General features: G+C 36.6%; 2 protein-coding genes across 2 annotated transcripts in view; both read right to left on the reverse strand.

Annotated features, from left to right (window-relative positions):
• The window catches only part of LOC139130144 (uncharacterized), a 483,832-nt gene that overhangs the window by 29,317 nt on the left and 427,605 nt on the right, over positions 1 to 26,910 (reverse strand). The window lies entirely within an intron of this gene.
• The window catches only part of LOC139130145 (uncharacterized), a 57,049-nt gene that overhangs the window by 29,317 nt on the left and 822 nt on the right, over positions 1 to 26,910 (reverse strand). The window lies entirely within an intron of this gene.

Raw genomic sequence — 26,910 nt, forward strand, 5'->3', positions numbered from 1 at the left:
CCGCCACTACTATAGTTTAAGTGTTTTACTTTGCTAACAGTTTTAAATGTTATATGATAATTTAGGTTAAGCCGCAGGGGTTCACTAAGCTTTAACGACGAGGGCCAAGAAAAATAGCTCGCCCAACTGCACAGCAGTCGTAAGGGAATGGTCCTGGAGATGGTATCACAGGGGAAGGAAATCAGTCCCCTGGGGTGGGGAGGGAGGTTTTTTGTGCAACGGTTTACCTTATTTGATTTTATTAATTTTGACTGTGATCTTTATATACTACCGACAAGTCCTTATCTCCTCTCAAACTTGTGTATACACCACTATAATTGCTGCGAAAACATTGCCAAATCGCTAATCCGCTGTCCGTATCACCACAGCCGTCACACACGTAGTAAAATAAGGAAAGGGTTTAAGTTCACAGACACAGTGTCATGAAAAAACGCAAATCTGAGCAGATATAAAAGTCAATTGAAATTTAACGACTATTAAAAGCATCGCTATACCGATGAACTGTTACATGCCAAAGTACGCCGTCTAAAATGGTCATCTTGAGCCAGAAAACCAACCTACATTTTTGAGTCATTCATGGTCCCATGTCGTCGGTAAGAGCGGAAGTCGGACGTAGAACCTTTTGACCTCAAACCTGTTTCTTTCCAGTCCAGGAGTAAACATATTTCCCATGATGCGTTTGATGTTATATAATGTCAAAGTTCGTACGTCATGCTCAAAATGAGCAAGAAAATGCCATCGCTACATTCTCTTGTCCTTTGCTACGGTTTATAATCCCAATAACAAAGGAGGACACGGCATAGCAACTGCTTTTTGATTAATTTTGTATTTCAGCCATTTTTGAACAAAAGTTATGGAGAGAGAGAGAGACAGAGAGAGAGAGAGAGAGAGAGAGTGTGTGTGTGTGTGTGTGTGTGTGTGTATTTCTTAGAATCGTCAATCCTACTCAGGCTATTTTAAAATGATTTCTGTCTTTACTTTTTTTGAAATTGCAGAAAATAATATAATTCTGTATTGAAACTTTCAGAAAGTTTTGTTTAGAATATTTTTGCGGTAAATTTTTGTTTTCTTCTGGGAGCATGTGGAAATGTTCTGAGTTTGTTTCCTGTATGTGTAATGGTCATGTTATTGTAGACAGTTTGCAAAATATAAACTACAAGACATAAACATTTCAACTTGTGGTTGGGTGTTGCTGATTCTTAAAAAATCGCCAGTTGCCTCCGTAACTTTACAAAAAAATTTCGAGGAACAGTATTTTCCGTTTGGCGATACAACAATAAATTTGTACGTCATTCCTAAGATATTACTCTTGAGCCAAAATCATAAGTTGCAACTTCAAAAGACTAATCAGATCTAGATCCATCGATTAGCATATCATATGCAAATAACTTAATTTCCCCTTGTAAAATTTTTACAACATAAGAAGGACGAAAATTAAACACACACGTATCTTTCATGATCGAAAATAACATGTTGTCGGTACTTTGGCGGTTATGTTCTTCTCTTCATAGCCATCGACTTGAAAGGACGTGCAGCATATATACTTGTTTGTGGTCGATATAGCCACATGAAGAGAGAGTTCAGGTTGTACCTCAGTGTCCGTATTATTCTAAAATATGGCACTTTTGTTGATCTGCCAAAATTATAAAATGGGAGAAGATAATGCTTACATATATAATTGGTGGAACTTAGTTTGTCTGGGCAGTTTGTTTCCACTCAGTGCAACATTATATCACTTTCAGAATTTGCAATCACATATTACACTCATACGCAACTTCACTATTCACTTAGCAACACATCTTGATGCGATAAGGACAGCAACAGCGTATGTATAAGAAAAAATTAGTATTTTTCTATGAAATTTGTCTAAATCGAACGAAAATTTTAAACTGTTCTGAAGTGTGAGAGAAAATTTAATATTTTAAAATCCGAATCTTGAGAACTACCTGTCTACTCTTGGTCATCAAAAGTTTCTTTCGTTTCATTCAGTAAGATATTTTATTTTTATGAGTTTTTTGGATATAAGTATCGTGATTTATGTAAAGTGACGGGGCTGATAACCCACAACGTTAAGATTAATTGAACACTCAGACGCATCTGTCTTGTCGGTCTGTGGTAGCACAATTGTTTGTTCACTCGTAAATATGTCTGGAGTATTGATTCTTCATGTCAGCCAAATGACTTTTCACCTTATGGCGGCCATTGATAAGACCTCACAAAAGTGCTATTTTATTTTGGCATTTACGATTAGCCTACTAGTGAGGTCACACGTACGCTACAGTATTTTACCTTACAAAGTGCACATGTTGATTCTGTGCCATGAATCTTGGTGTAAAACAATTTTCGCTGCCATACATTTTCACCTCCCTTCCATAGATCAGCGATGTAAACGGGTTAACAGACACTTTTGAGTGCCAATTCTCATAAGCAATCGCCATATTTTTCGTACTTTTTTTGACATTCTCTCAAAACAACTGATAGCTTCCCTTCAGATTTCTCTAATTATTTTGTTATTTGAATACATGGAATTAAAATAACGACTTTTCCTTGTAAAACGCTTGATGAAATATGAAGGTAGTAAGATCAAAATGCGAGACTGTGTGCCAGAGACAGGGACCACGTCATTCAAAACAATTATAGGAGATTCTTGATAATTTGATTGCGCGGGCTAAAGGGGGATAAGTTACTTATGTTCGACATATGGGCCGCGCTAAATGTTGTTTCAGATTTATTTAAATCTTACTTAGGACTTTCGCGTTAAAGAGTCCAGTTTTCCTAAAGCTAAATAGATTAACAAACGAACGAATGCATTGGTAAAAACGTTATAAAATTTCTGACGTTCCAACTATGTCGAAAGACTGCTGACCAAGCAAACTTGTTTTTATACAATAAAAGATATTAAGGGTGTAAAGAAACATGGTGTTGCCTTACATTTGTTTACATGTAAGTAAAATATTTTACTTTACTTAGTTATTCCATGCAGGTAGGTGCGTCTACGTCCACGGTTTGAGGGTCACGAAAACGAGGCGTCAACACAAGATTATAAGTTTTTATAGGAACTTGTAGGATTCTTTCAAATCTAGACACTCACGGTGCCGTCATTTGTAAAGAAACGCTGTGTACCTTTCCTAGAGTTAATTATTCTTGAAACCGCCTCCTGCACGGTAATTATTGAAAGTTTTATACGATTGATTACCTGCAATAACTTGTAGCCAACGGGCCGTACTCTGGCATTTATGTCATGTTGGCCGTGTTGCGCCTGGCCAGCACGCCAGATACACGTCAAAAACAAGGACTTACATCACAGTAAAGAAATAAATCGAGTACATTTGTACTTGTAAAAAATACAAAACTACTACTGTTAAAAATCAGCTACATAAAAAGGTTTATGTTGTTTACATTTTAACTAAGCACGTAGGGAAAGTCAATTGCTTTGTACTTCTCCATAAGATCAGGCACAGATGCACAGTTAGTGTCACCACTATATGTCATGATACTTCCATACTAAAGGTTGCCTAAAAGGCATTTATGGGATATTCAGATTAATTTATTTTCTTTTTCTTGCAATGAAGATGTTACTCATCCTTATTTTGAGCACTTGCTGTATTTACATGTATATTGCATTTGCTATTTATACGCATGTACTTTTTCGAGCTCATAGAGGCTCTGATGTAAATTACAATTTGTTTTGTAACTCAGATTACCCTCTTTAAATAAAGTCTAATAATAATAATAGTAATAATTAATATAAGTATTATATAGAAATAATAACGCGAATAATAATAGGTTAAATTTCCATGAAAACTTCACCATAGGGGTATTTGGGTCGAAAAGACCAAAATGATATCGATTTCACTGCCCCATGTTTCCATGGTAACCATTTTAGGGGTTGAAAATTCCAGTTTTTCTAATATCCCATGAAAAGTTACTTTGATTGTTATGAAAATTATCTAGTGGGGGAGTTCGAGTCAGACAACACAAAAAACAGACTTATTTTAATGTTTCGAGTTGCCATGGTAACCAATGTGGGATTGAAAATGTTACTTTTCCCTAATTCCTATTAAAGAACTATTGATTGATGTAAAAAATTGATAATAAGGGTTTTTCTGGTTAGCACACCAAAAGAAATCACACTCATTTTAATGTGAGATGTTTCCATGGCAACCATTCATGAGTAAAAATTACCGGTGTTTCAAAGATTCCACCTAAAATCCAGTAATCAACAGAATGTGTTATATCAAAGGGATATTTTGGATTAGAAAGACCTAATATCAGTGTAAAAATCCATTAAATCAACAGAAATATTATACCAAAGGGTTATTTTAGGTTAGAAAGATAAAATATGATATCCATTTTTACCTCTCCTGTGTTTCCATAGCAACCTATTTGCGTTTTAAAATTTCATTTTTTTTTTCAAATTCCATTTCAAATTCCATTAAAAGTAATCCTAGTAACTATGCAAATGCTCTCCTAAGTGTATTTATCACAGCTTGAACTCAATGTTCATTTTTGTTTATGTTGCGATGGCAACCTATTTGGGAACCACAACTTTTTTTAATTTAAAACAATAGACCCTTGAGTGGGTCTATGTTAAAATATAATTCACTGTTTTTTATTTATTTTATGAATTTCTAAGTAACAACTTTTAACGTTTGTTCTATGATAATAATAATAAGGCAGTATTGCTGAAGGCAATGAGTGCTTGGGCCGTGGTAGAGTAATTTTGAGGACAATATATACTACTATTCAAATATGGTCTTGAATTTCCTCCTGTCAATTAGGGATAAACTGGTTATTAAACGAAGCAATGGCATGACAATGGCAAATATGTCTAGCAACTTTTGTGGAGTTTGAGGCAGGGGTTCTTTATTTATAGTGGAAATTGCTTAAACTCCTTAAATATTCAAATTACAGCAAATTTCTTTTGTTCTCGATGGTAGATGTCTAATATTTAGATGGGCATATTTAGATTTCTACCCTATAGTTATCCCTATATACCAAAATCGGACATCCAGCTCTATTGGCTTGCTCAGAATTAGATATGCGCATAATTAATGAGGTACAATATGTGGTGTCATAAGGTGTCCCATCATACCAAATATGAAGGATGTAGCACTTGTGGTTACTGAGTTGTGGACAAATATGTATATTTGAGGTCAAAGGTCATTGAGGTCACATCACATTTTGTCATAATATTGTATTGCTAAGTTATTCCTATATACCAAAACTCAGACCTCTAGCTCTATTGATCGTTCAAAATAACATATGCGCATAATTAATGAGGTACAATATATGGTGTCATACGGTGTCCTATCATACCAAATATGAAGGGTGTAGCACTTGTGGTTACTGAGTTGTGGACAAATATGTATATTTGAGGTCAAAGGTCATTGAGGTCACGTGACGTTTTGTCAAACAAATTATATTGTCAACTTATCCATATATACCAAAAACCAGACCTCTAGCTCTATTGGCTCGCTCAAAATAAGATATGCGCATAATTAATGAGGTATAATATGTGGTGTCATAAGGCGTCTTATCATACCAAATATGAAAGGTTTAGCACTTGTGGTTACTGAGTTACGGACAATAATGTATATTTGAGGTCAAAGGTCACCAAGGTCACATGATATTTTGTCAAAATGTCTGAGAGCGTGAACCGATGGACTCACTGATGGACTCACGGACGGATATGACCCAATCTATAAGCCCCCTGGACTTTATCCGTGGGGACAAAAAACTAAGTCACTGCATCCTTTAGGCAATATGAATATGATGAGAAACTAAATTTTTATTTTTCTTGGCATTATACATGGGAGTCTATGGAGAACTGCGTTATACATGGGAGTCTATGGAGGTGTAAACTAAAAATATACGGTCTGCCGCCGTTGCTTGAAAACAATCTCATAAACCTGGCCATATGGGCAACTGTGTATGGGCAGCTGGATGCTTGACTTCCCGGAGAAGGCGAGCTGTCACGTTCAAGCTCAGGATTATTTGTCGATCAAATTTCAGTAAATTTACCTTACCTAGATGAAAAGTTTGTCTATAGGCTGAAATTTCGCCAAAGTTTGACAAAATTATATCGATTTTTCAGGTTCATATCCGACATTTTTGAGTTTTGAGTGCAGACAGAAATAAGTTTTGAGGCAACATGGCTGCGACCCCATGTTGACCCCTAGCCCTGCGTACGATGCTATGTGCTACAGCTAACACACAGCATCGTACGCAGGGCTAGCGAGAGAGTTGCCGACATCGACGGTTATTTAGGAGAAGTGAATAAAAGACTGTCATTTTTGGAAGCGATCGAGTAGCTGAGGTAGGCTGGGATACGACTTGGGCCCAAGAACGCTGAATTTCGGCAGTAATTTGGCTTTTTACGTCAAGTCCCAAAATGGATTTGAAGCCACCGACCCTACGTACGGGTCTTTGCAGGCCTGTGGTGAGCGGGGCGATTAGCTGTAGCGGAATACACAGCATCGTACGCAGGGTTAGTTGACCCCAAGTGAAAATGTGTTCGCGACCAAATCTTCCTATATTTTTTTCAGAATTTTCGACAAAATCATTGCTTCCTGAATCTTTTGTAAAATATAAAATACTAAAATAAAAATGCGATGTGCCATGTCTCCAGATTTCTAAAATATCCTTCGTTGACCGTTCGACGGAATACTCATTTCGCAAACTTGTGACGCAGTTGAAATTCAATACTGACCGCCAAATAATCTTAATGAGACGAGATTATTCTAGACATCCTCCAAATTATCCAACCATTCGCGTTAGAGTTCAGCTAGCTTCGAGTATCATAACATTCTTCAGCCTTCATTTAGATCAACCCTAATCTCTCCGATTTAGGAAATAAATACACAAGCTACCTTGACAAAACTTCGTGCATCATCCGGGACCAAACGCACTACAAATCTGTCTTGACGTCATCATCTCCTTACATGGTAATCGGCATACCGTATTTTTTAGCAAAGGAGACACAGAATAAGTCGGAGTATTCAGTTTCAAAACGTATTACATTGTGTGATGTTGTCAAAAAAAGGTTATGTTACTGCAGTGCTATAAATTACAAAACACAAAAGTTCAAATCAGTTTATTTTGGACTGGCTTTACCCAACATTTCATATTGTTTCTTATGCCAGATTTGACCACGTGCTTACTGGCGACCCCTTTACATGCAAATTTTGTGTCAAATGGTGTGTTCTCCTGGAAAAAAAAGTACGATTTCTATATGAAGGAGGCGAAATTTGCCCTCAAAACTCGAAACCACCCCTTTATGGGGTGTACCTAGCTATTTTGAGCGAGTTTCTCGAATCTGCAGCTCTATTTCGAAATGATGGTCTGGTTTTCTCAGCTCAAGGATAAGTGTTCTCCATCGCTGTGGGCATTACTATTCTTAACTGGGGTACAGTTTCCAGTCGTAATGTTTTTCATTGTGTCCGGGATATAAAACCTTTCCTTTTCACACTTTTACTTTGATTAACACTAGTCCACATCTTGTCAGCGATTGAACATGTTTTAAGTTTAAATGTTAAATTCTGGTCTCGAGCCCTCTTGTTCGACCAAACTGAAATTACCCCTCCCACTTTGGTTCGTCCAGTGGGTATAGCAAGGGTCGTGCCATCGCCTAGGAAACGGAGGGTGCATTAATTGTTGCATTTCGATGCACATTTTGATTATATTCAGAAGATTTTGTGGCAAAAACTCAGATAGAGAAGCATTAATATTCACATCTCACTTATTCAAGACTGACTGTAGCAGCACTTCCATTCAGTTAACATCATTACGCCATTTATTATGCCAAGAAAGTTGAAGCCAAGACATTTTGCCCTCCCTGGTCTCAGCCAGAAATGGTTATACCTTACAGAGTTTTTTCCCACGGAATGAAAACAAATGTACTTGGGCTGAGGCCCAAGTACAATAATTGTAATTTCTTTGCCTTCATTCTAGGAAGAATAATAAAGATACTGTACATTGAGGCCATTCTTGTCAAAATTGTTTTCCGTTTATTTTAGTGTGTTTGAATTAATTTTATATAGACCAGAAAAAATTTTTCAAGCATTTTTAATTTTGTTTCATGCAGTCATCCCAAATAAGTGTTATAGAGTATAGTACCAACTTATTATGCATTCATCGAATTAATTTTATGCCTTCAAATTAATTTTATGTGCTAAAATTAATTCTACTTGTATCTCAAATTAATTTTATGAACCCAATTCCCCTTATCACCCAATGTACCATTATTTATCAGAAGCAGTAACAGTTTTTTTTGTTTTATTTAAAAGATAATTCACTGGTACTTATTTATTTTATGGATTTATAATTAACGACGTATAATAATGTTCATTTTTTATAATAATTTATTTTATGTCTTTGCCTCATTCTAGGAAGAATAATGAAGACAAATTATTTCTGATTCTTTAACTAAAGTAAAATTATGGCCATGTAGTGGTGCATTTTTTTGTGTGTGACCTGGCGTGACCCCATAAACTCTATGATTCATATGATTAGCTAGATCTCCCCTTTCCATGGTAGCAATGGCTAAATTTGAACATGGTCCCTGTATACCTTTAAACATTTTTTTAAACCCAGCAGGCCAAGACAAGGGGGAAATATTACAAGTTAAATGTTTCATGTTTAATATTGCCCAGGGCTCGAAATAATTTTTTTTCCCTCGTAGTCCACTTGGGCAACCATGTTCTGAATGTGGTAGGCCGGTGACACTGGCTGGTAGCCCGTGCATATTTTAGATCAGGGGTATCTTTTTTCGTTTAACCAGACAAGAAAGGGCTATTTTACAAGGTTCTGCCCATGAAGTGAATTTTCTAGTCTTTTGATGTGTATACTTGCACACCTTTAATGCCCAAGGAAACAGGTGTAATGGATGACAGTGGGACTCAAAAGTTTTGTGGCCTATAAACAACCCGTTTCACTCTCACAGTTGTATGCAAATTTTAAAAGTCGCCAGAACAACATGACAAAAATATGGCATTTTCAGCACTGAGATATACTGTAGCAGGGCTAAAAATAGACCTTGGCCCTTCTGTTGGGAGGAGGCATAATTTCCGTGTCATTTTGATTGATACATTATTATCAAAATGCAACGAGAATGCATTTTTATTGGCCATCGTTTCCTGTGCCTGTCATTCAAGTACGTCAGTTCAGATATGGAAACTTTGTTGCAAAGTTCCACCGCACGGCCGGTCGTCTCTAGAACAAAGTCATAATATGGCAAATTTCTATGCCCAGCTGGGTTTGACTGCATTTATCTAGCTCGTCCCAAAGTGACGGACGCATTTTTCAACCTTTCAGCTTGGTGAAAAACGCATTTATTGATTCGCCAAAGGCCTGTGGACTCGCTTATTTTTTTGCACAAGTGCTACATTGACATAGAAAAAGTTGTTGAATACTCACTGTTTCAGTGAATCCGTCATGATCAGAGTTCTCAAATCAAAACGTGTTGCCGAGCTCGAATACAAAGGTCTTCTCATTAAATTACGTCATTGTTATACAAGAGTTAGCCAAAGTCTGTCACCCTATTTTTTCAAAGTTTGGAGAAGGCCGGCATTTCCATCTGAATGATTGAACGACGTGAAACGCAAAATTCCATCGCATATTATCTGGCAATATTTACAGTAGAAATACCGTATATCTTAGCTCCAGTCCAGGTTCGTATAAGCTTATACTCCACAAAATGGCCACAGGCGGCGTGCCACTTTCTGAAATGATTTCCTAAACGTCCTACTTGTTACCTTAGGGACTCACTTGTGATCTCCTGAAAAGTATTCTCTGCAGTAATTCCAGTTTCTGTCAACATGCAAAGCTCAACGACAAGATTATAGCACGAGACGTAGTGTACAGACGACACATTCACGCGCATGCTCATATTGGTAGACTACACTGACACTGGCAAACGAGTGCGCATGCGTGAAGTTATATTTGCAGCACAGATTTCGCGGAAAAACTCATGCTTTTTCCATCCCAAAACTTCCTCGATCGCTTACAGTAAATGCACATGAACAAAATAAAACCAAACAACGTCAGCACAGGGAGAGGGTTTATGGTTTTCGCCACAACTACAAATGCCACGCTGAAGATACATTTAACATTCCACTGGCATAGACTCTCCACAGTCGCTGTGCCTTGTTTGTGGGCGCCCACGACTGCTACGATGGGCCTGCGATCAAAGGCTACGCTGTGCAGCTCAGCAGCTGTGAGCACGCGCTGCCAGAGACAACGACTGTTGGTTTTTGCAAGTATATGAATATTCATAAAGGTAGTGATGTCAAAAGAAACACCTATCTAACTGGGCGGAGAGAATATACGTACGACAATTAGAAGTCACCCCTATTGACAAAATAAAATAAACAACACCTTTTTCCTTTTTTTCAGAATTCCCACAGCTTCAATGAATTGTTATTAGATTTCTATATAATACTTATAGCCCCTAAACTTGTAATAATAATAATAATAATAATATAATAATAATAATAATAATAATAATGATAAAAAAAATGTTCAGGCTATGCCGTGTTCGTGCGCATGCGCATACCGTGTGTATGTAATTTATAGGGAGGTGAATTTGCATGGAACTTAACATTACTCTTTAGAATGTTCAGCTTATATAAAATCGATCAAACAATTATGATTGAATAAAAGGTTTAAAAAGTTTAAAACATGAAAAGAAATGGATGTTTTATTTTTTAACTTGAGTCTCGGTGATCAGGATTAATAACATGTCCTTCATGCATCTATGCCAGCGTGTACCTACATCCTTAAATTTGAGCTATGTCCTTAACTTTGTCCCAGAAACGACCCTAAAGCCCAATAAGCTGTATCTTTCAGCATTATTTTTATAATTTTACTTTCATACTAAAATAGGTTTGTGCGAATGAACTAATTTAGGTGTGTATACACTTATTATTACTTATCCGCTGGGACTGTATGTAATTTTGAACAAGATAAAGATTAAAGTGTGATTAAATGTGTGCCGCTCGTTAAATCGCAGCCTCATGCGAAAAAGCAAAACCGTGGACACTGTGCATGGGGCACTGAAATCTTCACATAAACTACACAGGGTAGTCTATTGTAATGCATAGGGGTGAGTGTTTTCATATGTGACATTGTATGTTATGTTTCCTTTTTAATATTACCATTTTTTAAATGGCAGGAAATCAAAGTACCGTTAAAATTTTAATTTGATTGTCAAATGATTCAGAAAGGATTTTTCCTAATGCTCTAAAAACATATATCCTTTCAGATGATAGAATTCAGATAAAAAACAAGGAGAGAACAGAAAGATATTTTGAGGTCAACAAATTTCACGAGTTACAGCTAGTGAGGTTTTAAGGTTGTCAGAATGACCTTACAAGTGGGCAGAATATTACCATAGTTTTTCACCAAATAGTTGCAAGTACTTAGTTGTCAACCGAGGGGCAAGCTGAGACAAGCCCGGATAATTTGCAGCTAACCTTAGTGAGAATCACAATCTGAATGTCTTTGTAGCCAAGAAACTGAAGAACGAAGCGGCAAGAAAACATCGTCGCTGCGTGCCTCAAGAATAATAAATCTTAAAATAAAGATATAAACAGTATCCATTGTATCGTGTTCGGTAAGCTGGGCAGTGCACGTACGACACTGCTCAGTAAATATTTTTAGTATAAAGGAAATGTTCATAGGAAAGAAGGAGACACAGCAGAATGTAGCTGATAAATTGGGTGTGTGTACCGTTGGAATTTGTTCAGTATTATTACAATATACTATTTTTCGAAGAAAACAAATTTTGATATGTCAAATGCTGTGGTAAGTGTACATTAACATCGTCCTTTACCAAACTAGCTAGTGACATGCAGCAACAAGACCAAAGGCTTCTGTCGACCCATGGCAATGTTATTAACATTACGTATTTAGAAGGCTTTAATTAATTTCCTATCAGCTATTTACCTGGCAGATATTCAAATCCTTCAAACACACTAACTTTTCTAACTTCGTTACTTCGGACGCCTAAAATGAATCAAACTTACTCTTACATCGGAATACCGAATGCATGATCATTTAATAGAATCAGACTACATTTCTAAAATAGGACTGTAAAAAAGTTCTGAATGTCTGGTTCGAAGATCGACTGGTAATCATTGACTCCCTCGTAAACTGACGATAGGCATACTCGAAATCCAATCAGGTTTGCATTTACATTTCATCAGAAAATCACACTTTTGACACTTTGATCACAATTCTTTCAGGCATTTGCGAAATGACATATTCTGCCCTAAAAAGACCATGCCACTACATACGAATACCGACTTCACACAAAGGGGAATGCTACAGCATCTCGAAATGGTCAAGATTTCAACAGTATTTTATTTGTTAAACGCGTGTTATGAAATTATTTTGGTGACAGAGGGAGCTGTATAAACTCGCACTGCTAATTGTTTCGGCAACAGATGCACAAATTGCACAAAGCTTTTAGTACATCGTTCTATGTAGGGTCAACTCTCAATGTTCACCAATAAGGCAAAAAAAAATTGTGCTGTTCCGATTACATGGTTTTCAAAAATAGGGTAGGTAGGTAGGGAAATTTTTTTTTTTTTCATTTTTTTTAATTTCTCAATGTGCATTTTGTACGCGTTCAAACAAACTACCAGTGAAGAATTTCCTCATGAATCGCACTCAAATTGAATACCAATTTATTAAAATAAAATATTCACCAGTAGAATTGAAGTGTGTGGTTTATTAGACTGCCATGGAAATTGATATGGCTGAATTACAACTCTTTGACAGGAAAGTGAACTGTTTATCCACAGGTAAGTCTGACTTGTAAGAACTGACACAACACAATATTTACTGTCATCAATGCAGTGTTTTATCTAGGATACTATACCAGGGGGATTGGTCCCCCTCTACTGGAATTTTTGAGGGGGGTTTAAAAATTGTTTTGGGGATTTAACGGAAACATTTAATGATATCTTATATGTAAGTTTTAATGTTGCAGTGATGTCACTTGTGATATACATACTACAAGCCATAAATCACTTGCTTACACAATCCAAGCTGCTGGCTCCAAACACCATCCTCTATAAGATTTTTTCAAAATTCAACAAATTTAGGTATCACTGTTGTGAATGTATAGGGCTTCCCAGAGTGGCGGACGGCTCATTAATATTCATAATCATTAATATCCCTAAAAACTGTAGCATATTCCCTCATGCTTAAATATTCTGTATGTTTGTTTGCACATATTCTGTAAGTCTGCTTTCATAGGGCTTAATGTACATTCAAACGTCAAAATTAATAAACAGCCAGCCATTCCCTTTGTACCATCAAGGGATTTTTTCATTTTTCACTACACAAACCAAGAAAAAAACTATTGTAGTTATAAAAGAATGTTTTGTAGCTTGTGAAAAAAATAATGTGCTTGTTTGTCACGTTTTTACTGTGCGTATATATCCCTCACTACTGTAAGTTTGGATCAACATTGCCCTTTGCAAACCAGTGAGCTGTATTTTTCTAGTGACCTAGGTGGTCTTGTAGTTTTGTGCGCAGACTCAGTAGAGCTAAAACGAACAACTTAGAGGGTCAGATCCCTTGTTTTGATTTGAGTGCGGAGTCGAGTTTTTCTCGATGTCAGATTTGCTCCAGTTGCTTTTTTTCAGTCATTTTAGAATGGGGAAAATAACAAACAGAAAGGTTGGTTGTCACCGACAGTTAATTTTAGGGTTTATTTGCCCCGAAAAATGAGTCAGTGTCCTGTGTCTGTTCACTGAATTCAAAAACCGGGCCCATTGACACCACAGCTTGCTTCAATGCTTGTGCAGTCTTCACTGAACACGTTTCTGTGACAGTAAAGTCCAATTTTTCGTGTTAATTTTGCTATCAGAATTATTTTCAGAGTGTTATGGACATTCATATGATGCACAAAAACTTCAGTTTGTCTCCTTTTCTCAATCGTACAGAGATGATGTGACACAGAAACCTTATCGGGCTAGGGCAATGAACTTTTGTGAACGTAACTCTCAACTGGCTGATAGGCTTTCATATGCAAAATCAGCGTACGGAAATTTACGCGTGGTATTGTTTCAACAGCATTTTATTGAAGCAGTTCAAAAAGTATCAAAATCGAACTAAAATGGACATTGATGTCCGATTTAAAGAGAAATAAAAAAAATAATAAAAAAAATTAGTTTCATGCGTTTCACGGTTTTTCATATCATTATTTTTACTTCCGGGTTTACGAAGCTCTAAAAAGTCTAGGGTCGGGGGGATAAAATTGGGGTAGGTCGGGTAATCGGAACAGCACATATTTTTTTTTGCCTAATCGTTTAATTATACGGACACTGGAATTCTACGGTTGCTGCTTCAGATATTTCAGTGTTGCACTATGATGGCAGACTCAATGGCGTCACCGTATTCACGACAAGCTATGATTACCAGAAAATGTTCATTTACATGTCTCGACTTGTCGTTTTTGACAAATATGTCATTGCGATCACAGGGTCATAAGGCATCAGTCATCGCAATAGTGGAAAAAATAATAAATTTATGATGAAGACTTTTGATAAAATTAAATATTTCTGTCATTATTGTACAGTGTATCAAGTTACTGTGCAATGCTGCAGTGTAGCTATATTGATTATATTTCCGATCATGAGGGTCTGCGCTACAACTGCATGACTTTGGCAAAAATACTGATCCTCATTTAGGATTTGGCTGCTGTAGAGTACTTTTGTAAGTGTACATATATGACAGATAGATATATATATATATATATATATATATATATATATATATATATATATATATATATATATATATATAATATACAGACCCGCCACAAAGTATATATATATATATATATATATATATATATATATATATAAATATTCATAATCATAAATTTATACTTTTTTACACTCTTGCTAAGACTGATGATGCCTCATGGCCCTGTGATGGCGATCACTAGATGGAGATTCGTGAATACGCAGTCCATTAGACGAGGCTTTCTGATAAACTTTACCATCCTTCAGAGGAAGGTGTAGAACTGAAAAGCTAATGCGAAAAGTAAACTCTGCCCGAGAAATATGTTTGATGTACTCATAGTCATAACGATCGCTTCGATGAATATTCTGCAATCTTTATAACGGTAATATTATTATTGAGATTGGTGTATGCACTTGGGGTAATTTTACACAGAAGCTGTGACACACAGAAATTTGATCGCTTACACAAAGTGCACGTTGTTCATAAAATACACTTTGTGTCGCGCTTGCTGACAGACACCAGTGAATTTAAGGGACCGTCTCAGATTGTCGCAGAAGTTCAAGAAACGAAATTCCTTCGTTTAGATCAAAACCCCCTCCCCTCCCCCTAAACGAAACTTCAACAGTGCGAAATGTTCATGTCTGCCTGAGAGTACAATGTTGCATTTTGCTATAGCTACTAAAGATGTATTCTCCTTGCCACATTACAATTAAAGTAATCGATCAGATGTGAGTACTAACAGGGCATTTACCGCACAAAAGTTAAATTTTATTTTACTTTCTCTTTTTGCATCTCTTGTGTTGTTCTTTGTCTTTGTGAACACGCAATTTGTACTTGGTAGGGGCAGTTAATAAGCGAGAAACTTTGACAAGTGGGACCAGGCATGTTCAATCATATTAAAACACAATGACCAGATGCATAACAAGTGAGAATAAAGACATCTAGTGGTTAGAGCAGACGTTTATAAATAGCACATTTTAAAATATGATATTTTTTATCTTTGTATAATTTGATGAATGAAAGGTTTAGGATACAATGTTACAATCGGTAAATTGTGTTTAGGGTACAAACGAGACGGAAACAGTTACAAATTTGTTGGCACGAGTGTGCAGTTTTTCTTTAATTTAAAATAAACAAACGAAAACTTGTGATCACAAAATAAAAGTGCGAAAGTGAAGTTCACTAATTGAATGGAGGTCAAACCCCCTCCCTCCTGAGCGAATGAATTTCGCTTTTTGAACTTCTGCGACAATCTGAGACGGTCCCTATTTTTGATGTACTATGTTGCATATCAAGAGTGTAAATGGCACGTACTGTCATATATCTATTCGATTGTGTCTCTGCTCTGAGAAGTCGATGATGTCCGGTCACGCCTTTGACGGTATGGTATCATGATGCATGTTAAAAGACAGGGCTGATAACCCACTACCCTTTAGGCTTACGGCTGTCAAAACGCGAAGATTAATTGAACACTCAGACCTGCAGTTTTGTCGGTCTGTTTTATACTCCACTGTTTGTGCCAATGGATAATATCTCTGCATTCCTGATTCTCTACATACTTTATGTGAGTTTTCACCCTTGTGATGGCCCTTGAGGCAATCACACTTGATATAGTGGTACTTTACTTTTGGCATTTATGATAAGCGTACCGACGAGGTCACATTTACACTACAATAAGTGAATGCACAACTACAGTTAAATCTTTGACCTCACAATACCGTCAAGGACACTATGTGCTCATATTCGGTTTGAATTGGTCCATTTAAGAAATATTTGAACCAGAAAAACAAATATGACAAAAGCAAATAAGGTCTCCAACTAAGGTACTAGAGGCCATCTTTAGGAACATGCATATCAACTTCTATAGCAATGGCACAAGTAGATCCTAAATACATAAGCAAATGTCAACAACAAAAATGTCTAGAGAAGGCTTGATAAAAAGAAAAGGTGGGAGTAGGGGGGGGGGAATGTACAAGGGATCTGGTAAAAAAGTAATGCTACTTCATCAATCTTCTAGACTCTACCCCACCTGAATATCAAATGTTCCACCCCTTGGTATTACATAGGGCCAGATGGCAGGAAACGTACCTTGGGATTTTTTAATCAATGCTGTGAATGCTATCATTTGAATGTAAACAGCACTTAAGTTAGTTACAGATAGTGAAATGCCTTCCGCTGTTGCGAGGGAGTGATTATGACATCTGGAATGATCCTGGATGCAAATTTCTCAACAGTTCTTGTGTGTCTTACATGGAAAGTTGCAAACATTTGTCCGCACTGAAAAAATACACCTCAGCTTTGTTTTCTGGATCAAATTTTCCTACCAATTGATACCAAATATGACAAAATTTCGTTCACAGCCTTCAAAAATGCCTCACAACATACCCTGGGTTGGTGTAGGTCATTTAAGGTCACACACTGAGAAAATTACTTAAAATATACAAATTTGGAAGTTTCCAAACACTTTGAGTAGAAAATTTATCTAATAACATCCCTCGGGACATTTATACCAAATTACAAAGCTATCAGACAAGTAATTTTGAGAACAAATTTTCTTGACCAAAATTGACAAAATTGTCTTAAAATACAAATTTGTATATTTCAGAACAATTTCCACATATCTAATTATTGTCATCTCTAGATATCTGTGTACCAAATATAAAAGTTGTCTGGCCAGGGGCTTTTTAAGATTTTTGACCAAAAATGACAACAATTGCCCCAAAATAGTAATTTTCAAAATTTTGTTATAATTTCAACAAATTAGAAGAGTAACAGGAAATATCCAACACAATTTGAGATCGATTGGGCTGGTGGTTTTAGAGAAGAAGAATTTTTACTTAGAATGAGAAAAATCACCAAAAAATTCAGCAAAAATACAAGATATCTTCACAATATACATAGAACTGTATAAAGTCCACCTAGGACACTTGCCCACTAATTTTCAAAGCAATCAAAACAGTGGTTCTTGATTATTAATTTTTGACCATTTTCATATTTTGTAAGTTCATTTTCATAATTTCGGTAATGCAGACTTCATTTGAACAAAATCCCATCTATAGCCAAGTATTTACCCACACACCAAATACCAAGCTGAAACGTGCAGCGGTTCGCGTGTTTTTGATATTGATGGACATACTTTACATACGTACATTTATGCACACACACACACACACACACACACACACACACATACATACAGACGCCACTGACTTCAGCTTGTACGATAACCTCACATTGGTATAACAAATGTGAACTAAAATGTTTATTATAGTTTTGTGTTATGAGTTTTACAAAGTTTAGCTATTGGATCAAAAAAAATTGTCGCTCCCATAATTTATTGCATGGCTTGCTTATGTTAGCGATATAAACGGGCAAAATGCAGATACTTTTGACTGCCTTTAGTTGTAAGCGTTCGTGAAGTATAGTCATATTATCGCATGCACAAGCCAAGTTTATCGTCTCCGAACAATAAATACGGAATTTATTCTATGGTCGTTCTATGCCACGACAACCCGCGTCTATGTACTCAATTTTGGTGTGTCGGACCTTTTTTTGCGTTGACCTTCGGTGTGCTCGTCAATGTAACAGACAATATGGCGACCGATATTTCTTCCATGATCAAAATGTGTCTGACGTGAAATTATCGTATTAGTCATGATTATTAGCGTCTGAGAAAATACATACACTAGGTAAATTTGAGTTCTTGTGTTTTGGTTTAGTCGCCAATATGGGGGTTCGTATTCGTATAGACCCCGCCGACGCCTGAACTTTCAACGCACTCTGTACTTTTTATGCTGAAGACATAAGGTTTTCGCTGCAACAAAGCGGTCAAGTGAGGTGTCCAGGCCTCCATACGTCACGTAATGAAACCGATATTTTCGTAGACTACGACAATAATAATCCAACAATGAAAACACAAGAGTGTACCACTTGTATATTACTAAGGAATTACTTGAATAATTTCGGAAGCGTAAGTTAACCCATAGAGAAAGATAGATAGAGTCGCAACGGTATTGTTTAAGGCGTGAAGCGGTTACGTAACCCATCCATGTTCGCCTCGCCTCAGGTTGCTCTCGCCTCTCTTTTCCGAAGAGTGCCGACCATGAATCCTTCGGTAATTTTCGGATTTTCGCCAATTGTTAAGCGAAAGTATGTTCGGCAAAGTTTGTGTTGTTGTTTTTCGTGTGGTGCTGAGCAGAACTGACGGCTGGCGAAAACGGGAGTGTTTTGAGCTTCAGGAAAGTGAGTTTTACCGTTTTAAAAATTCCTCTCATATTTTTATGAATATATAATGAGTGTGTTTGAACCAAATTTGAAAGTCTTTTATCGATACTGTCTGGTTTTACTCAATGGTTTACGGTCAATCATACCGTCTTTCACACGTGCGTCAAGGAAGGACATGTTTATGAAACTGCTGGCGTGTTATGTTTTGATTGGCGTGAAGCAGTGTTTCTGGCCTGAGAGCTCACAAAGTAACTATGGTTGCTACACGACTGGCAGTACGATGCCATCTCGTCGTATATTTCGCATAATCTCGTGTAATTATCAACCACAAACAAAGCCTCCAAAAAGTTTAACACCTTTGAAGCTCATTTTAATATGAAAAGCCAATAGTCTACCGAGACGACCATGGAACAAAAGGCACGCAGGCGTTACCACTCTGTCTATGATACTCTGTGCGTTAACACAGAGTCAAGCGCGACTTCACAGAGTGTTCGCGCATATTTGTCTGACGTAAATTTCTAGGCCTTTGCTATCTTTGAAATAGTGTATAACTTTGCGGAAGGTACGTGTAGAGCGAGAGGTCGTCTGGCATTTGCTCCATGCACGAACGTCAACGCCGTGTTCCTCGCTCACGTCAGTCACGTGACGAACAACTAGAAATGATCGACAACTTACCCATGGCGTATTGATATTATTCCTAAAGTAGTTCAAAAAATTGAATGCGAAATCGTTATGGAAAAGTTCTTTTACATGCAAAAATAACAAATTATTGACTTGTGCATATGATAAATATACTATTCCCTAATATCACAAAGTTTTCAGACTCTAGGGACAAGCATGCGTACTTAACGCATTCATATGATGATATGGAATTTTTTATTTTTATTTTTCTTCTTTTAAGTTAAATAAGCTGTTTTTATTTTTAGAAAGTTGCTTTGGAATTTATTTTCCCTCAACATATTCATAGGCTTGTAGATCTGTTTTATTTGCGACCTTGTTAGAATAAATTTAAGACATATAGGATGGCACAACATGATTTTTTGCCCATAATATACTCCAAAGCAATCAGAGAATCATTGTGAGACATGCAACTGGGCGTCACGCCCTAAGACAAAATGTAATCTTGGCATTTCATAATAGATTGTGTAAGGATGAGAACTGTTTTAGTTAGTTTATAGCATTACGCTGAAATCGTCACTTCTTGCCTTCTATCCGATAATTGAACCATAAGAAGTCATCTGTCAACATATAGATGAGTTGGATGCGTTGAATTTCCTAAGATATGCTGTGTGTCATTCATCAGTATCCACATAGCATTGTGCTAGCATATTTAGTGCAATTGGTATGCGGTGAAATCGTTGAGTCAGACCCGGATACACACAATCTGATATCAAGTTTATAGTATTTGTCATACATAAATCAGGACCATACTATCCGAGGCTTTTGATCGCCTAATAGGTCACAGGCAATGGTAAGTTCCTAATCTGTAAACGCTATCATCAGATTATCGCAGGATCAACTTTGACAAAGTCAACATTGAACACACCAGCCATGGTATACGAAGAAGTAATACTCTGAAAAAGACGTGACCAGAGAAACCTATTTAAAGAGAGATACTTACCAATGTCGCGAATGCAAACAGCTTCTGTCGGTCTCAGTGAATTGAAATTACACTGCTTACTTTCACTTAAAATGTAAGGCAGCCAAACTATTGCAACTCTGAGGTAGTACACTCCTCGAAATTAAAGACTAAAAATTTCTGTCAAAATTTTAGTAAAAAATTATATACATTGTCCTTTTAAATGAAGAATAAAAACTCATGGTCACACCATGACGCACCAGCAAGTGTATAGGAAGCTAAACTCTGAAAAGCTGTTTCCAGAGGATACTATTTAAAGACAGCCTTTTCCCTATTACGCGAATGCAAACAGTTTGTCAAAAATGTCGAAAAACACATGTGTTGCAACAGTGAACCGCGATTCCGAAAATTTCTTGAGCATTTTATTTACCTACATTGATCGTGTGAACTTAACTAAACATTCTGTAGGTCAAAGGTTTCTAGTTCTGGCCGCCAGTCTGACGGATGTCCTAAAGACACTGACTTTGCACCTTTTAACAGCATTCTGCCACCCAAAAGACCTATCGAAGAACCAGTACTGCCCACATTGTTTTCAGATGTAACCACCGAAAAAGAATATATCATGACTCTTGTAAGATCTTGGATTCACATCCACGCATTTTGTTAATTTGAGTCTGTTTGATTTCAAATTAAGTCTATGTCTGTCTTACCATTAAATAAGTGTCTCTAGCACATCTCGAAACGAAAATTCATTTAATCTCAGAACAAAAATGCCAATGTCCTGTCATACCAAAGGGAAAAGAGATGAATGTTTACAGGCCACATATATATATTTGACAAATGTATCAAGATTTAAGGTCATACAGGGGTCATGAAAGTGACCTATTCAACAACCATAAAATATTCAGAATATTATTTGCTCCAACTTCCTGCAAACTTTTAAGATTCCGTAGAGAATGGCACCCGTTGTTTAAATGCATCCAGCATTGATCTTGTTGCCTCGTTCAGAAAACACTGTGCAGACAAAAGAACACAGTAGATATGCATTGACTTAAAATAGAAATTTTGTCTCGGAGCATACAGGATTAAGATTTAAGTTGGAAAAGTTCCACGAGAGGTATCCTAGTTTATCCTGTTCACCCAAATTCAGTGTACAGCAGATCCACAATCACCATTTATATTAAAGGTTTTGAAGCATAACAAAAGTTTAACAATTAATGCGATTCTCGGCATTACAATATTCCTAACGTCAACTCTGTCATACTATGAAACATTTAAATTAAATTTCGTTCGGAATTTATTGCAGTATTTGAGAGTTTGAGACAATTTCACTTGAATGGAGATGGATCAAGTATGTCAATTTCTTGACACTAACTCTCTTAAACTGTGCAATTGTCTGTGAAACGTCCCGTCTTATTTATCGTGTTATGTAGAGAATAATTATTATGATAATACGGAAAGAGTAACACGTAGTAAATCTGACCTAAAATACTTCTCGCGAAGTCCACATAAGACCACGGTGCATAATACGACTCTGCCTTTATAGTTTTAATGATGTTTATGAGTGAATCACATGTGGCTGATGGTGCAACTTTATTTATCCCACTATGAATCCTAGAGCAACAGGTGTGTTCCGTCTCAATTATGTCGATTATTTGTTTGATATTCTTGATTCCAGAGGTTTGAAGAATCCCCTTCTGGAAACTTCAAGTAACTCCTAGCTTCTTTTACAGCTCGATTGCCAATCCCGAAAAATGGAAAATCAGCTGCATTGATTTTATAGACCTTAAAATTTTTGTCTTTTGGTATTTGCTTTAAAGGTCATTTTGATAACATAAGCTTGCAATAGCATCATATATGAATATTGCATATTATTTTTTTCCTTCCGTGTTCCCACGGCTATGGGTCATCGTTTTTCAAACCTTTAGCATTAATCGCTATATGGCTACAGCATGAATTAAGTTCATCCATTACTAATTCTTGATAAATTTAGCTAAAGCTGTAAAATTTGTGTCACGACTACGGATCATGACAGCGATTTTATACTTCTGTACTCAAAAGTTGGCTTGGGGACGTGTAGCAGGCAGTATTTACATTCTTGGCCGTGTTATCGCGCTTGCGCATACAGTATAAACGGCATTTGGCGACATCTTATTTACACGTAGGTCGATGATTTACAAGGAGCTTAATATTAGTCTGTAGAGTTTTAATTCACATAAAATTGATCAACACAATATTTATCGAATTTAAGTTTACAAAAAGTTCCCCAGCCTTGAAAAAAATATTGATATGTCCTTTAAACTTGGGTCATTGTGATGGCTGTAACATTCATCAATACCAGCGTATACTTACAACCTAGCGGTAAAATGTGAGCCAATGACTTTGAAAGCAAGCGGTGTACCAGAGCTTTTCACCCACTGTTTGCATTTACTTGTTTGTCGAACAAGGGGAAAGCTGAGACTAGCCCTGATATTTTACAGCTTACCATAGCCAGCATCACAATCTGTATGTTTTTGTAGCAAAGCAACTGAAGAATGGAGCTATACGAAACGCAGGCATTGCGTGCCTCAAGAATAATAAATCTTACGGCAAAGATATACGTATCCTTTGTATCGTATGCAGTAAGCCGGGTGGCGCAGGTACACTGCTTAGCTAATGTCTATAGCAAGGCCTGTATTCGTATGTAGGTCACATGGCCCTTTTCGGTTTGATAATATCATTTAACAAAATAGTAGAAAGTCGATGGTGATCAAACAGTCAAAAGTTTAATTTTCTGATTACATGTCAACGCAACCTGGATAGTATTTCGAGTATGCCTATATTATCAGTTGACAAGGAATCCATGAATAGCATTCGATCTTCGAACTAGATATTCAAAAACTCTTACATCATATTTGAGAAATGCGGATTGTCTATTAAAATGATCATGCGTGTGGTATTCCAATGTAAGAATGATTTTGACTCGTTCCTTGGCGTCCATAGCAGAGAAAACCCAGACGGATCAGCTGGGTAGCACGTGTGATTGAAGGGTGGGGTTATCTAACTGATAAATTACTCATATGAAGTTTAAAAGACCAAAGTTTACAGTCATGTTGATATGCTGCAATGGATCAACAGGGGCGTTAGTCTTGTTCAACTTGCTGGATGTCACCTATGGTTAGTTTGACCAAGAGTCAATGTGAATGTGCGAAGTACTAACACATCGAGAATAATTGGAATTGTTTTATAGAAACAATTTTCTTTCTAGCTTAATTTGTTACTGTTACAAAAGGTTATTGTTATACTACTAAAAAAATTTCAAAATTTACGTACATCGCATTTATCAATTAAAATCTGCCTTACCTCCTTCTTTCTCATCAGCATGTACTTTATTTGCAAATTTTCGCAAAGGGGAATTATCCATCCTCGCACAATGGTCATAGTTTGACCAGTATTTCACTTTATTTTCATTTTCCATTTTTGTCAGGACAACTCATATTTAAATATTTGGTGGAGTAAATTAATAAAATCACACATTACTAATCTTTCGGCAACGGATACAGATGCTGCTTCAAGACTTTTTCAGTGTTACTGTACGATGGCGTCACCGTTTTCAAGGCTATCCATGATTATCAGAAAAATGTGCATATACATGTCTAGACTTGTCATTTATGATAAATATGTCATGCGACCACGAGTGGAGGAGAATGCGTAAATATGCAGTCCGGCTAAACGAGATTGTCAACCGTACTTCATCATTTTTCACAGGAAGGTTTGGAAGTGAAAAATAAAATAAAAATTGAAATCACTCCAAAAAATATGTTTGATGAACATATAACGATAGATTTTGTGAATATTGTCACGCCTTTAAAACACTAACCGTGAAAAATATTGACATAAGTGTGTACATCTGGGGTAATTTTACACAGAATCTTTAACTAGAAGATATTTAATCGCGTTATAGGATGCATATCGTTTGTAGAATGCACATGAAATCGCGCTTGCCTACAGCCGCCGGTGACTGTTGGTGTAAATGACACGTACTATTATGTATCGTATTCATCAAAAGATCGTGTCTCTGCTCTGTGGTTGAGAAATAGATGGTGCCTTGTCACGCATTTGACCGTACAGTATCAAGATTTTTGTAAAGATAACTGCTGATAACCCATATGCTCACGGCTGTCACAACGTGAAGATTTATTGAACGCTGAGACAAACCAGTCTTGTCGGTCTGGGTTTAGGCTGCATTCATAAACACCTCTGGAGGGGCGGGGTGGGGAGAATCAAAAGAAATGTTTGCTTTTTAAAATGCCGCCAAACACTCTCCATGTGTTCAAGAGTCCCCTTTTGACTTGCTATAATTTTGAAATGCCCTCTTCTAAGGGAGTGGACAGAAACAACAGGGGAAAGGTCAGTATTTTAGGGATGGGTGGCATTTGAAGTGTCGTGAAATTCTATTCTTTTCTTTGAGGGGAGGTCACCATTTTTGCACTTGATCAAAAAAAATGGTTACAAGTGGACAAGTGTACAAGAAATTTGATTTTAGAATTTTGCTTAAATGTTGATTCACAAAACATGGCAGTGTATGAGAAAACTACGAATACCTTTTACAACACTAAACTAGCTAAATCTGTTTTTATAAGTGTTTGACAATTGATAAAAATGAACTTAATTAGAAAGGAGTGTTTGAGAATGAAGATGTGAACAAAGAATATGATATTGGAATTTCACCTGAAAATATTTCCTTCTCATGGTAGTCTCTGGGTTGACTATTAAATATTTTCCCTGACAAAACTTGCTATATCTGTGCATTTATATGTAAATGATGTTAAATATTGACATTTAGGCTGTTATAAGTTTCTTGATGAACAATAATAGTGCTCTCTGTACAATAATAAACCACACTATCAATGAAGACAGACATTACAGCTATTTTCCCTTTTGCGATCACATAAGAATTAAGTTTTGGAAACAGGATGACTTCCTTCACCTGTCAGGACAACTTAACATAATTAACAAAATCGTATAAAAAAGGTATTAGCTGTACATACCTTTTGGCCAATCATGTATGTTTTGTTCTGTACATCAGCTCAGCTCAGTACAGTTTCTTGTTCTACTTCCCATATCATTCTTATATAACAAATATTCTGCTTGGCAAATATTCTGTCTACGTGTGAAGACCGTAATCATTGTTATTGATGACAAATAGATTCTAGTCAGAACTTTATTCAAATTTAGATAATAATAACCATGCTGACTGTACAGGTATGGCTGTGTTGATTAATTAAAAACTTGACTTTTCATCACGCCTAAAGAGAGTACAACAAGAAACTGCAGTGGATACACAAAACTAAACCTACCAAAAATTAGCTAAACGTTACAGCTTTAAATTGACAACCAACCGAAAAAATATTTCATATTAATCAGAGACAGTTTAGCTTCCAGTCTCCCCTTTAAGTCCCAGGATCTTTTCAAATGTCCAAAAATGTAGCCTCCATAGTTTCAAATATCTTAGGCTCCCCTTCAATCCTCACAAGAGGTGTTTGTGAATGCAGCCTTAACATCATTTTGTTTGTGCCAATCGATAAATGTCTCTGGATGTTACGATTCTTTGTCAACCAACATGCTTTCAGATTAGGTTTCAAATCGTGACAGTCCATGATAACCATTAGCTTAGTCTAGTGGCTCTTTATTGTTGGCATGTACGATAAGCGTACCGGCGAGGTCACACATACACTGGCATAAGTGTACAACAGTAAAATCTTTGACCTAAAAATGGCCGCAATAGTTCTGTGTTATGAGTCTCACAAAGTTTAGCCATTGGATCCAAACGAAATTGTCGCTCGATAATTTATTGCATGGCTCGCTAGTGTTAGCGATATAAACGGGCAAAATGCAGATACTTTTGACTGCCTTTAGCTGCGAGTGGTCTTAAAGGTATCGCCATGTTATCATACTCTATTTCAGACTCTGTCAAAAATATTGTTATTTTTCTCTTTAATACATGTTTGAAATTTTCGATTTGAATACACAGTACTTCAGTTAGGAGCCTCGTCTTGCCAAAGAGAACTTAGTAGCAAAATATCAAGTTCATGCCGCTAAGAACACCCTCATATTATAATTTGAGGGCAGTCACATCAGACGGGAAGTAGCCATAACATATTGACACACATCTCAACCAGCATAAGTACAGGAGATTGTTGATAATGTAGATGGGCGGGATACAGAAGGATTTTTCTGTTTCGAATTGTGGACTCTGCGAACTATAGTTTTACGAAAAAAATGTCCTCAGGGCTATCGCAGCAAAAGTCTAATTTTCCTTAACCGAAAAAAAATATCGAAACGAACGGACAAAGTTGTCAAACGTG

The sequence above is a fragment of the Ptychodera flava genome, chromosome 3, assembly GCF_041260155.1.
Source record: "Ptychodera flava strain L36383 chromosome 3, AS_Pfla_20210202, whole genome shotgun sequence".
Lineage (NCBI taxonomy): Eukaryota > Metazoa > Hemichordata > Enteropneusta > Ptychoderidae > Ptychodera > Ptychodera flava.